The sequence below is a fragment of the Wasmannia auropunctata genome, unplaced genomic scaffold, assembly GCF_000956235.1.
Source record: "Wasmannia auropunctata unplaced genomic scaffold, wasmannia.A_1.0 LD336074.1, whole genome shotgun sequence".
NCBI lineage: Eukaryota > Metazoa > Arthropoda > Insecta > Hymenoptera > Formicidae > Wasmannia > Wasmannia auropunctata.
Genome location: NW_012026816.1, coordinates 3,357,833 through 3,358,251, shown reverse-complemented (window position 1 = coordinate 3,358,251; position 419 = coordinate 3,357,833).

Here is a 419-nt window from a genome sequence, read left to right as displayed (position 1 = left end):
CTCTTCCGATCTGGAAAGTTCTCGAGGCGTGCTATAATAACATGTAATGAAAAATTGGGGGTTCCATTTAAAAAATTCAAAGTGACCTTGTCCTGACCTTGACGACGCCACTCGGGGTCAAACCAATGTTATCATCTTATGTCCTTCTCGAAGTCCGAAAACTTTTGTCTAAAAAATTTTTCTCTCCCGAGCTTGATTTTCGAGATATTCGACTGGATGGATTAAAATGGTCCACCCTGTATATATAAACTCGTATAGTCTCACACAACAATAATTATTATATACAGTGTTTATATATAATTATGTGTGGATTTTTGTCTTTATTTTATATACATAATATGCATTATATACATGCGTTATATATATCCGAAATAGCATATACCAGATCCCAATATATAATGAACTGGAAGAATATGTAA